Raw genomic sequence first — 12,125 nt, forward strand, 5'->3', positions numbered from 1 at the left:
AGATGGCCTGAACCTCATAGGACAGTGGCTGTGAATGTGTGCCCCCCTGTTTTCTTAGACAGAACCTAGTTGTGGTGTTGTCGGTGAGAATCCGTAACACAGAGTCCTGAATCAGGGGAAGAAAAGATTTGAGTGCCCAGTGAACTGCCCTCAATTCCAGAATGTTGATATGCAAAGACAACTCCATGCGGTACCAGACCTTTGACCTGGTGCTGGTCTAGGTGAGCCCTCACCCCACCTGGGAGGATTCAGTCCCAATCGTGTACTGAAAATCCAGTTCCACCAGGGGCATGCTCCAAGATATTGTCAGAGGGAGTCCACCACTGCAGGGCCTCTGCCAGAGACTGGGAGAGGAGTACCTTGTCTCACCAGGAGCCGTGGGTCTGTGACCACCTTGACGGGAGAAACTCCCGCACATTACTCCTAGTCCATAGTCTCCTTTCCTCCATACTTGTGGGACATCTCTCCGTCCTGTGGGACAGGACCGGAGCACTTTGTAAAAAGCATCCACATTTTTCCAAAAATGTGTCCTTCCTCCCTTTCCTGCGCGGGGCTCGGCACGCGGCCGTAACCCCGTCCACCTTGGGTCCGGCCCGTGCATCGCCCCGCAGTCCTTTTCTTTGCCAGGTCAGAGACCCATTACCAATACAGAGGAACCTTAGAGGGGACGGCGGGCGGGCGTATGGAGGAAAGGGGACTATGGACTAGGAGTAAGGTGGTCACTACGGTGAGTAACCTGGTAATACTCCTACGTCCCATCCCCTTTCCTCCATACTTGTGGGAGATTCCCAAGCACTGCTTACAGGCACTACGGGTGGATGGAAATACCCCTTACTGAAAAAAGGCTCTTCAGCACTGCCTGACCAAACTGAGCATCAGCTCTAGAACTCATATTGAGGCAGTAATGCTTACAGAAAGCAGATGGAGAGGCCCAAGTAGCTGCACTAGCGATGGACTCCCAGGGAACATACTTCTGAAAAGCAACCGCAGCTGCCTTGCCCCGCACCAGGTGTGCATGAATACCTTTAGGAGGTTTCAGCTTTTGGACAGTGATGCAGGAGGCAATCCACCTAGAAATAGTTGCCTTAGATGCCTGCTTGCCCTGAGGGTTGCCGAAAGTCACAACAAGTTGAGAAGAACTTCGAAGCTCGGAAGTCCTATCCAGGTAGAACTTAAGAGCTCTTCGGACATCAAGACAGTGTAGAACCCTCTCCGCCTCAGAGGCGGGGTTCGAAAAAAGACTGGTCGGGAGATCGATTGATTCAAATGGAATTTGGTCACTATCTCCGGCAGAAAAGCCGGATTAGTTCGAAGGACTACCTTGTCCTTGTGAAAGACCAAGAAGGATGCTCCACCGACAATGCCTGGAGCTCACTCACTCTCCTTGCCGATGTGACGGCGACCAAAAAGGACACTTTTCAAGACAAGTACTTGAGGTCCACAGTAGCCATCGGCTCAAAGGGTTTATGGCACAGCGCCGTCAGGACAACATTCAGGTCCCATGGCGGGTGTGGATTACGAACTGGAGGGTAAAGGCGTGTTAAACCAGCGAAATGCCTCTTTACCACTGGGTTAGTCAGAGAGTACGAACACTGATCCGTAGAAAGATAAGCGGAGACCGCTGAAAGGTAAGTCCTGCATGACAGAACATGAACCCCTGACTCTGCTCGGGAGGACACGAAGGATAACACCGTGTCAATCGTGGCCCCCCTTGGATCCAATTTCTTCTCTAGACACCAATGACAGATGACAGAACATGAGCCATTTACTCCTGTAATGAGATCTGGTCGAGGGTTTTCTGGCTGCCTGCATAATACGCATGTTATCCGCAGACAAATTCAGATGCTCTAAAGACCTGAACTCGGGCACCATGCCGCCAAGCTGAGCGATTGTGGGTAGGGGTGCCACAGCTGCTGCTCCCCCTGGTGGAGAAGATCGGGAGTTACCGGTAACCTGATCGGCGGATAAACCGACAGGTGTTGGAGTTCTGAGAACCAAAGCCCTGTGGCGGCCGGCCAGGTTATCAGTAGAAGAGAACAGTTCACCGAGTTCTTCAACTTCCAAATCGCCCGGTGAACTAGAGGCATAGGCGGGAAGGCGTAAGCTCTCATGTTGTGCCATGGAATCTCTAGGACATCCCCCAGAGAGGAAGCTCCCAGCCCCCCCCTCTGGAGGCATTCAGAGGAAACTTCTTGTTCGCCGCCGTCACGAAGAGGTCCACCTGCGGTGTGCCCCAGCGTGAGAAAATCCCTGAGTGGACCTCCGCCTTAAACTCCCACTCGTAGCTGACCACTGTCCGCCGGCTGAGGGCATCTGCTGTGACATTCAGCTGGCCCGGGATGTGCACTGCAAGCAGCCAGACACCATGAAGCACAGCCCACTCCCAAATATGGATGGACAGGTCCACTAGGGGGGGGGGGGGGGGGGACTTTGTTCCCCCTGCTTGTTGATGTAATACATTGACACCACATTGTCCGTTCTCATGCGGACCACTTTGTTGACAATGACCGGTCTGAACGCCCTGAGCGCCAAGAAAATCGCCAGAAGCTCCAAATGGTTTATGTGCAGGAGCTTGTCATCACCTGAGGGGAACTGCGGTACGTGAGGAAGTGAGGCAGGGGTCCCCATCGATGATCAGGGTTCTTAACTTTAGCCTTAACATAAGGAACCTCGGTAGAGCCGGTACTATGAGGACTGGAATGTCTCTGCGACATACCAACCGCCAAATTAGCCTTCTCAGGAAGGACCTCGGCGCTGCCAGTAAAAGAAGAATTTTCCTTCTTTGCCCCCTCAACAGATCTGGTGTCGCCGCAAGAGCAGGAACGGTGAGAAACAACCTTCACCAATAAGGCCTTGCCAGACCCTCAGAAATGTTGGTAGCTCGAGCCCCTGTATGAGGGACCTCGGACCCAGGTCTGGTAACAGCCTTATTTGCACTGGCCTCGGACATCAGTTCGGTAACACCAAGCCCCACCAAGGCCTCGGGGCGCACCCCGGCGTAAGAGCCAGTCATCCAAATACGGATACCCATGGATACCCTGGAGACGAAGATAGGCCGCAATCACCGACATCATCTTCGTGAAGACACGCGGCGCCGAGCTGAGGCCAAAAGGAAGCACCCGAAACTAGAAGTGCTCCTCTCCCAAAGAGAAACAGAGGTACCTCCTGTATGGAGCCCAAATCAGGATATGCATGTACGCATCCTGAAGGTCCACCACGCTGAGCCAATCGCCCGCCTGCAACGAGGAGCGAATCTGGCCGGGCGTGATCATCTTGAATTTCTCTTGGGGTAAGGACAGATTGAACTGGGAAAAGGTCTAGGATGGTGCGCAGGCCAGCCTGGTTGGGTTTGGGCACCGTAAACAGCCGGGAGTAGAAGCCCTCCCCTTGCTCCCCAAGGGGAACGGGTTCCACAGCTCTGAGGAGCAGAAGTTTCTGAACCTCGGCCTTGAGGGAGGGTGAGCCCGACAGCTGAAAAGGAGGGTTGAGGGGTGGGGTAGGGGTAAAGGTAAGCGGAAGCCCGCCCGAGCGACTGACTAGACCCATCTGTCTTCTGTGATGGTCTGCCACGCCTCCCAATGAGACGCAATGCGTCCTCCCACTGGGGTCTCGTGCGAGCACAGAAAACCCTCATTTGGCACGTTTATCGGTGGCGGTGTCACCTGAACCTGATGAGGAAGCTGAGGAGCGGGAGAAATACTGCGTACGCTGTGGTATACGGCGGTTATTCCCCGCAGGAGTATCCACTCTGCGCGATTTGCGGTCGAGGAAGCCCCTGAAACCAGAAGAAGGTCGACTCTGCGATAACGGTCTCTGAGGTTTGAAAGGAGCTTTAACCAGAACAGACAATGATTTAGCCGTCTGAGTGCTATCCTTGGTTTTGGTGAGCTCTACATCAGTAGAAGAATGAAAAAGCTCCTTACCATCGAATGGAAGGTCCAATACTTGTCTTACACTTCCTTTGAAAACTTAGTGGCATGCAACCACGCTTGCCTTGAACTATCAAACCCGAGCATCATGCCCCGAGCCGAGGTGTCTACGTGATGAGCCGCAGCCTCCAGGAGATCCTGGGCCAAGACCTTGGCATCGGAAAGGCCACCTCAGAAATCTTCCAACTTCTCGACCGGAATGCGCTCCTCAAACTCCGACATACCTTTCCACAACCGCATGTTAGCTCCGGCCAAAATCAATTCAGCATTGGCCTGCCTGAGCTGCAAGGCCGAATTGGCAAAGATTTTCCTCCCTCGGGAGTCCATGAGCTTGTCCTCCTTTCCCAAGACCTGAATAGCCGTCGCGGAAGAGGATGCTGCAGGTCTGGACTGCAACGTGGCCGCAGCCACCACTGTGGAGGAGGGAGGCGGACAAGACAACAAGAAGAGTGCAGGCTGTGTGGCTTCTCACAGACTCTCCGGACCTCGGCCAAAACATCCTTCTGCAGGAAAAGGCTAGTACGCTCCAAAGGAGACAGGGTGAAGGCCCCAGAAAGCACGCCCTCCTGTGGAGCAGGTGCCTCGGGAACCGGGACATCTAAGAAATTAATCATGTCCAGTGGTCATGAAAAGCTCTAACAGAGCGGGGAAGGTCCTCGTTGTCCTGCTCGCCTTGAGGGTCATCTGACAGGTCAGGATCCTGCTGAACCGTGTCAGGCACTGCCTTGTCCACTGGGGACAACGGTGGCAAAGGCGGAAGGGCAGGCGCAGGCACCACGGGCAAAGGAGGCGTCGGCGGAACCACCAGAGGAATGGGAGGAGCCGAAGGCACTGGTGGACAAATTTCCTTAAAAAGCCCTTTGAAATACTCCCTCATGAGGTCGGTGTGCATAAACGCTTGAAATTTACTGAAAAAAGCATCCTCAGGAGATTGCTTCGGAACCTGAGGAGGCCTCATGAGGTGGACAAATCCAGGGACGTAACGGAGAAGGGTGCCACGCCGGGCCCTCCGCCGACGTATCCACATAAAGGCCGATGGCGTAGTTGTAGGGGTAGTACCTAAAATGGCCGCCGTGGTCGTGGCGGGAACGGCCGCCATTTTGTCTTCATCTGAGGGGCACTGTGGCACGTGAGGCAGAGGTCCAGGTCGATGGATCAGGGGTCTTAATTTTAGCCTTAACATAAGCAACCTCGGCGGAGCTGGTACTATGAGGCCTGGAATGTTTCTACGACATACCAACCGCCAACTGAGCCTTCGAAGGAAGGACCTCGGCACTGCTGGTAAAAGAAGAACCTTGCTTCTTTGCCCCCTCAACAGATCTGGTATCACCACAAGAGCGGGAACGGTGAGAAACCGCTTCACTGACAGGGCCCTGCCCGGCCCCTCAGAACTGCTGGTAGCCTTAGCCTCTGTACGAGGGACCTCGGGCCTAGGCCCGGTAATAGCCTTATCGGCACGGGCCTCTAACATCCGTTCGGTAAACACAAGCCCAGCCAAGGCCTCGGGTGCACCCCGGTCTTGTTTTTCAGGGAAGCCGAAAGAGGCCTCAGAGCAAGCTCCTGTGACTCAGCAGAACTGGGTCTACACACAGCCCCCACAGGAGGGGCCTCGGAAGTTACTCCGGTGTACACAGGCCCCTTACGGAGACCCTCAGAGAAAACTCTGGTAGAATTATTAGGCCCAACAGGCGCCTCAGGGTGAACCCCGGTGACAGAGCGATCAACGCCCCTACCAGCTAGAGAGGAACCCGGGAAGGTATCCCCCAGCCGGGGTGCTCTGTAAAGTAAAGAACTCACCGGGCTTTTCTTCTCCTCGTCGATGAATGCCTGAAAATGAGATGGAGGAGTGCGTCGGAACACCTCCTCCCACCGTTCCAACCGACGTTGAAGAGCCCGGACCGAAAGGGAGTCACAGTAAAAACAGGAGTCCCCAACGGTGTTCCGGACCCAAACACTCACAAAAAGGATGGGGATCCGCCCTCGCGAAGCGACGATGACACGAAGAACAGTCTGGAAAATCTAATTTAAAAGACAGACTAGAAGACGAACTCTAGCGAGAGCCAGAGAGGAAAACAGGGAAGAAAATCTTCTGAGGATGCAAGTGCGTCCGGCCCCGATCGAGCAGAGAAAAGGACTGAGGGGCGATGCACAGAGCGGAGCCAAGGTGGGCGGAGTTACGGCCGCGTGCCGGGCCCCACGCAGGAAAGAGGAAGGACAATTTTATGGAAAAATTTGGATGCTTTTTACAAAGTGCTCTGGTCCCGTCCCACAGGACGGGGAGATGTCCCACAAGTATGGAGGAAAGGGGACGGGACGTAGTAGTAAGGTAGATTTATTGTACCTTTTGTCCCGAGAACCTGCAAACCTTGCATTCACCAAGACCCCACGAAAGGAGCAAGAGGGTCGAAAAGAACATCTACTCTGCAGGGCTGTCAGGGACCTCGCAGAATCAGATTCTCCCTTCATATTCTTTAGTGCGTCAATCTGATCTCCGAAAAGATGTTCTCCTTCACCTGGTATGTCCACTACCTTGTGCTGAATCTCTAGCCGGAAATCAGTACAGCAAAGCCAGGCTTGACGCTGGAGAATCAACCCATTATTCACCTGCTTAAACCCAGTTTCTGCCAGGTCGACCGCAATGTTAATACTATGCAGGTGGTCCAACAGAGGAGCCAATCTGTACCACATCTCGTGGTCATACCACGGCATGATAGGCAGTGAGTTGAACAAGTTACTTACCAACTGGTAACGTTCTTTCAATTGGATGTTCCTCCAACGTATTCATCATCTTAGATGTATTCCATCCAGCTTTGCTGCTCTTCGGAAATTTTTTTTCGGCAGAGGGCGCTGTGCGTTGATGTCTAGTCGATGGTCCCTCGATGGCCTCTGTCGAGGGTGATGTCATCGGGTATATAAGTAGCACGTGCGGCGCCTGTTGGCCTCAGTTCTGTTTTTCCTTTTTCACCTTTGATTTTGTACTGTGTAGATTTTGCCGACAGACAGGTAGCAGCCTTGCGAGAGTTGAGTTGGCAATAACCCGGGAAAAACCTACAAAGGGGTAGGCTGGGAGGGCAATGAGGAATACGTTGGAGGAACATCCAATCGAAAGATGTTACCAGTTGGTAAGTAACTTGTTCATCGAGTGGATTGTGTCCTGCAACGTATTCCTCATCTTAGATAGACTCCCAAAGCAGTATGGAAAATTTCTCTGGAGGAGGAGTTAGATTTTTCAATGCCCTTAGGTGGCTGAATATAGTACTGCTTTACCAAAATTCAGCTCCTTAGACTGGGAAGCATCCAGACTATAGAATTTCAAAAAGGTGTGCAGTGAAGACCAAGTTGCTGCTTCACAAATGGACCTTTAGAGGTGATGCCTCTGGTGGAATGAGCCCTTAACCTTTCTGGTGGGTCTTTTTGTGCTAATCTGTAGCATTCTGAAATGCAAAGCACAATCCAGCGTGATATTGTCTGTTGTGTTACCGATTGACCCAATTTCCTTCCGGTGTAGTCGATAATCAGTTGGTTGTCCACTCTAAGCTTGGAAAGCCTAGAGATGTAAAAGCTTAAAGCCCTTCTTGGATCCAACCTGTGTAATCTTTCCTCCTCCTTGGTAGGATGATGTGGAGGATAGAATGCGGGTAAAACAATTTTCTGACTTAAATGAAAATCAGATACTACTTTAGGTAAAAATGAGGGTTTAACCCTCAACACAACTTTTTCCTTATGGAACACAGTATAGGGTGGCCCAGAAGACAGTGCCTGCAATTCGCTCACTCTTCTTGCAGATGTTAAAGCAACTAGGGAAGCAGTATTCCATGTAAGAAATCTTAATGGACAAGTTTTCAAACGCTCAAAAGGAGCACACATTAAGAATTTTAGAACTGAGATCCCAAATTGGCACTTGGAGTGGGTAAGGAGGAAACACATTAGTGAGTCCCTGTAAGAATTGCACTACCAAAGGAATTTTGAAATAGGAGCATTCTTCCGACGAGCGCTTTAAGATGGAAAGCGCTGCAAGATAACCTTTAATGGTACCAACATTTGGACCTCTATGCGCTAGGGACAAGAGGAAGGCAGTACTTTCGGAATAGAACATAGAAAAGGATTGACATTCTTTTCTCTGCACCAGTTGCAAAACTTCTTCCAACGGCAATGGTATAGAGATTTTGTTGCTGGCCTTCTTGCCGAAAGCAACACCTCCACGACGTCATCTGGAAGGTCCCAATCCTTGTATCTCAGCCTTTCAGATACCAAGCATGAAGGTTGAGAGTTTTGACCTCTGGATGGAGAACCTGATCCTCCATTTGTGAGAGAAGGTCCTCTCTCTGAGAAAGACATGTCTAGAAGGTCCGCGTTCTCCTGGCCCAATCCGGGGCAATTAGGATCATGCGGTTCCCAAACCATCTCAGTCTCCTGATGACCTGAGGAATGACAGGAATCGGAGGGAACGCGTACAATAGTGGCAAATTCCGCTCCACCATGAACACGTCTCCCATGGCTCCTCTCGGGGGAAATTCCCTTGAGCAATACCTTTCGCACTTCCGGTTGATTCCGGTCGCAAATAGGTCTACTTGAGGGGTTCCCCAAAGGGTAAAGATCTCTTGAATGACTTCCTGAGCCAGTTCCCATTCGTGGGACACCGTGCTCTGCCTTTTCAGAGCATCTGCCGTCATATTCTCCTCCCCTGCTAGATGAACTGGCGTTAAAGAGATACCTTCCTGAATTGCCCAATACCAGAGCTGCATTGCCTCTCTGCACAGAGGTAGTGAGTGACCCTACACCTCTTGTTTAGATAATGCATGGCCACTGTGTTGTCCGTCATTATCAGGACATTTTTTCCCCCCCGACAGATGGCAGGAAAGCTTTCAGCGCTAAAAGGTTGATGTGCAATTTGGACTCCGATAGAGACCAACAACCGCTGATTGTCAGATCGTTGGCATGAGCTCCCCACCCCATGAGTGAGGCGTCTGTCACTACTGTGATCACTGGCCATGGTTGCCAAAAAAGTTCTCCTTTTAGGATGTTCTCTGTACAAGTCCACCATAGAAGATCTTGTCGAACCTTGTTCAGAATCTGGAGAAGATCCGTCATTTGACCTGAGAACTGGGACAACTGAGTCTTTAGAGCCCATTGAAGGGATCTCATCCTCAAACGTGCCTCTGGCACCAGGAAGATGCAAAATGCCCTGAGGCCGAGCAACCTTAAGAAGTCGTAGGGCTGGAGATTTTGGGCATTTTGGAATTTGGAAACCATCTGAAGAATGTCTTGAACCCTCGCCTTGGGAGGCGAGCTCTTTCCCAGGGATGTGTCTAATACAGCTCCTATGTACTGGAGCTGTTGGGAAGGTGTCATTTGAGACTTCTTGAAATTTAGGGAGAAGCCCAGTCTGTGGAGGAAGTGGCAGGTGACTTTCAGATGATCCAGTGCTTGTTCGGCAGAACGTGCCCTGATCAACCAATCGTCCAGGTAGGGGTAGACGTGAATCCCCCCTCTCTTGAGGTGCGCTGCCACCACTACCATTAACTTGGTGAATACCCTCGGGCGGAGGTCAATCCGAATGGCAGGACTCGAAACTGATAGTGAGTCGCCAACTACGAACCTCCGGTACTGTGCTTGAGACGAATCGGCACATGAAAATAAGCATCCTGGAGGTCCAATGACACCAACCAGTCCTGAAGTTGAAGGGCCTGAAGGATCTGAGAAAGGGTAACCATCTTGAACTTATCCTTCCTGAGGAACTTGTTCAAGTTTCTTAAGTCCAAGATGGCTCTCAGTCCTCCGTCCTTTTTGGGGATCAAAAAATACGGGGAGTACCATCCCTTGTTCTTCTCCACTGCAGGTACTGGTTCTACAGCACCTTTCTCCAGCAGGGTTAGAACTTCCTGCTGTAGGAGCGGGTCTGAAAACTTCAAAGGGTGTCTCCCTGGTGGATTGCTTTGAGGTTGCGTTAGAAAAGGAAGGCAGTAACCTTGGGCTATTATTTCTAGAGCCCAAACATCTGAAGTAATGGCTCGCCATTCTTGCAGATGCTGTCACAGCCTGCCTCCTACAGGTGTTTTGTGATGCAAGTCCTGAAAGTGGTTTTGTGGCGGTTGTTGCAGCCGTTGATGGCAAAGAGGCTGGAGCTGGAGCTGGCTTTGCACGTTTCACTCGTCCACCACGAGTTGCCCCTCTGGCCACTGTCACTGGCCATTCCTCTCGCCTTTCCATATGAGTATTAGTAACGATAGGATCGTCCCCACCGCGATTGTCCTGGCACACAAAAAGGCTGAGGTTGCCTAATAGCAGCCCCTAATGATTTGGCAGCTGCTTTTGAGGTCTGCAACCTCTCGAGGCTCTCGTCAGCCTTGCTGCCAAAAAGGTGAGACTCGTCAAAGGGCATGTTCAGAAGGCGGTTCTGTACGTCCGGTGCAAAACCGGACTTCCATAACCACCCAAATCTGCGCATTAGCGTGCTAGTGCCCATGGACCTGCTTACACTATCCGCAGTGTCCAATCCAGATTGAAGGGATTCCTGCATGGCTTCCTTTCCATGACCAACGAGGGCTAGGAACCCTTCGCTTTCGTCCGCTTCTGGTATGTGCTCCATCGCCATTGTGATGCACTCCAACAGCGTGTACGAAAACTTTGCAAAGGCACATGTGGAGTTGGAAGATTTTAAAGCCATACTCCGAGCTGAAAATACCTTCCGTGCCCAGCCATCTACACGCTCATCGTCCCTGTCGGGAGGGATAGAGGGGTACGCAAGTTTGTTAGAAGCTGTGGCTGCTTGTATGACCAGACTCTCAGGAGTGGGATGTTTGGACAGATAGCCGGGGTCGCTACTGGCAGGACGGTATTTTGAGGTGAGGGATTTATTTACCAGAGGAATAGAATCCATAGTTTCCCAATTTTTGGCCACCCTATTTTGCAGGCTACATTAACGGGTAGTACTGGGTCATCGGTGGGACCATGGTCCAATATATCTGTCAAATCATCCTGGATGAATTGGGCCGATGGTCTAGCCCCATCCTAAGTAATCTACTACCTTCGTCATTAACTGACTGTATGATGGACTGGCATGCTCTCCTGGTTCTGGTCTGCCAAAGTCATTTTCAGGAGATGTCTCAATGCCACTTGCACTGTGTAATGATTCCACCAAGTCCCTCATTCTGCTTTCTTCTGAAATCAGGCATTCTGGGACATTTGGGGTGCCAGATTCTAGCCCAAAATTCTATTACATTCTCCTCTTCAGATCTTTCCTGTTCCTCAAAAAATGAGGTCAGGGACTTGAAAAACTCCTTCCTAGGGAGAGGCTTGAAAACCTTCTCTGGGAGAGGAGGAGGAAGTGGTGTATTACAGGGATCTGAGGGTATTACAGGTCTTGTAACCCTGTCTTTCCCTTTTTCTGGCTGGCTTGGCTTGGCTAGAGCCTTTGGCGCCGAGGGCTTCGGGGTGGACCTCGACAAAGGCGTTGATGGCGTCGACGAAATAGTTGTCGACGGAGCCTGCTTCGAGGGCGTCGAGGCGCTCTTCGAAGATTTGCCCTTCGAGGTGCGTTGGGTCTCGGATGGCGTTGGTGACCTCGAGCGGTCGAGTCGACTCGAACGGTCCTTTTCGCTCGGCGTCCTGGAAGGTTCTCTATCCTTCCTTTTTCGATCACCCGGGCTCAAGGGCGTGCGAGCGTCGGAGCAATGACGCTCCCGGCCGGCTTCTGGAGAAGGCACGGACCGAGGCTTCGCTTTCTCAAACACATCCATCATTTTGACCTTGAATGCTTCCCACTCTTCGGAGGACGAATGTTTCGTGGGGCATTTCATCCTTTTTGGGGACTCGTCTGAGGATGAGGTGGAGGGGGACCTGTGGTGTCGTTTCTTCAATTTTTTCGTCGAAGACGACAAGTGATGGAAATCGCTTCGGGACCTGGACCGATGCCTTTCGCGTCGAGGAGATTTCTCCTCACGGGACCTCGACTCGACACTAGAGGCTTTACGGTCGGGTTTGCGACCAACCTGTAGTTTTCCCCTCCTTTCTTGCAAGGCCTTCCCCGCAAGGCCTTCCCCGTCATCGCCTGACACTTCGTACAGGCCTCCATGTCGTTTTATTTTTGTGATCAACATTTTTGAACCGCACAACTGGCACTTTTTGAAACCTGATCTCGGGGTCGTGGTCGGCGTTGATGACGAGAACATATTCGTTTATTTACTATTCTTCACA

The 12,125-nt window shown here is 51.7% G+C and overlaps 1 protein-coding gene across 3 annotated transcripts in view; it reads right to left on the reverse strand.

Annotated features, from left to right (window-relative positions):
- Positions 1 to 12,125, reverse strand: part of WASL (WASP like actin nucleation promoting factor) — a 619,654-nt gene that overhangs the window by 309,515 nt on the left and 298,014 nt on the right. The window lies entirely within an intron of this gene.

Source organism: Ambystoma mexicanum, chromosome 12 (genome assembly GCF_040938575.1).
Source record: "Ambystoma mexicanum isolate Mex_15411 chromosome 12, UKY_AmexF1_1, whole genome shotgun sequence".
Lineage (NCBI taxonomy): Eukaryota > Metazoa > Chordata > Amphibia > Caudata > Ambystomatidae > Ambystoma > Ambystoma mexicanum.